Here is a 1,651-nt window from a genome sequence, read left to right on the forward strand (position 1 = left end):
TAGGAATTAGACCAGAAAATTTGTTACTGCTCTAAGGAAACATAAGGTCAATACTCCAGCATGTTGGTGCAGGCACTGACTTCCTTAATAAGACCCGTAAAGCTCAAGAAATAAAACCAAAAACCATTAAGTGATATGCCATTAAATTAAAAAAAAAAATCTCTCTGCACAGCAAAGGAAATGATTTAAGAGTGCAAAGAGAGCCTACGGAATGGGAGAATATCTTTGTCAGCTGCTACTCTGACAGGGGTAATATCCAGAAGACATAAAGAATTCAAAAAACAGAACACCAACTAAACAAATAACCCAGTCAATAAATGGGCAAAAGAACTAAACAGACATTTACACATATAGCCAACATATAAAAAATGTTCAAATCTGTAGCAATTAGGGAAGTACAAATCAAAACTACATTGAGATCTCCATCTGACTCCAGTCATTATGGTAATTATCAAGAATACAAATATACTGGGTATGGTGTGGCACACTTGTAATCCCAGCAGCTTAGGAGGCTGAGACAGGAGGATTCCAAGTTCAAAGCCAGCCTCAGCAACTTAGAAAGGCACTAAGCAACTCAGTGAGACCCTGTCTCTAATAAAATATTTTAAAAGGGATGGCAATGTGGCTCAGTGGTTAAGTACTCCTGAACTCAATCCTGGGTATTAAAAAAAAAAGGAATACAAATAATAGGTGTGTACATGGTTGCCTTAACAACAACAGCAGCAGAGTCAGTTTGCAATGGCCTCCAATTTTAAAAGGCAAACATTGCATCAAGTGCCCAGCAAAAAAGGATGAATCCTAAGCCAGAGCTTACTGAAGGGCAGAAGCAGGAAAACTGGGAAGCTTTTAATCTCTTTGATGCTGATGGAACTGGAATCAGAGATGTTAAGGAACTAAAGGTGGCAATGAGGGTCTGGGCTTTGAACCCAAGAAAGAAGAAATCAAGAAAATGAAAAGTGAACTTAACAAAGAAGGGACAGGAATTTTAGTGACTTTTTGACTGTGATGACTCAGAAAATGTCTGAGAAAGATACCAAAGAAGAACTTCTGAAAGCTTTCAAGCTCTTTGATGAGATTGAAACTGGAAAGGTATCTTTCAAAATTCTGAAACCATGTACTCATGAAGTTCATCAAGACGGAGAAGAAAATGAGGAGTAATTCCTGCACATCATGAAGAAGACCAGCCTCTACTAATATCAGTGTCTTCTGCAAGCACACATGACTAGATTTAGTGACTGTCATTATGTGAGACCTGGCTGTTGAGAAACACAAGTCCCCACCACCCTGTGCTGGGGGCTATGCCATGCAGACTACACCAAGATGGAGCCTGGCAGCCAGCCAGAAGTTGTTTTGATCACATAGGTGGTGAGGAAGTCGGTTAGCATAAGCACACCCAGGTGTTTTGTCATTGGCTGTATTCAATTAAGTCCACGCACACAACGCGTGCACAGGGTTCCCGGGTTTCCTGAATCAACAATAAACCGTTCTGAATTCAAGAACCTTGCTACTCGTTTGTCTCCCGTGCCAAATCGACTCCACTGGACGGCGTCAAATGGTGGCCCGTACGGGGACCTGTAACATTTTATACAGCTATCAGCACCACAAGGATAAGGTAAGTAAAAGGCAGTTTCGCTAGTGTAATTAACTAGCA

At 40.8% G+C, this 1,651-nt stretch overlaps 1 pseudogene; it reads left to right on the top strand.

The window, feature by feature from the left end:
* The first annotated feature begins 738 nt into the window (after positions 1 to 738).
* LOC124959611 (centrin-2-like) lies at positions 739 to 1,158 on the top strand (annotated as a pseudogene).
* Positions 1,159 to 1,651: the final 493 nt, after the last annotated feature.

This window comes from Sciurus carolinensis, chromosome 11 (genome assembly GCF_902686445.1).
Source record: "Sciurus carolinensis chromosome 11, mSciCar1.2, whole genome shotgun sequence".
Lineage (NCBI taxonomy): Eukaryota > Metazoa > Chordata > Mammalia > Rodentia > Sciuridae > Sciurus > Sciurus carolinensis.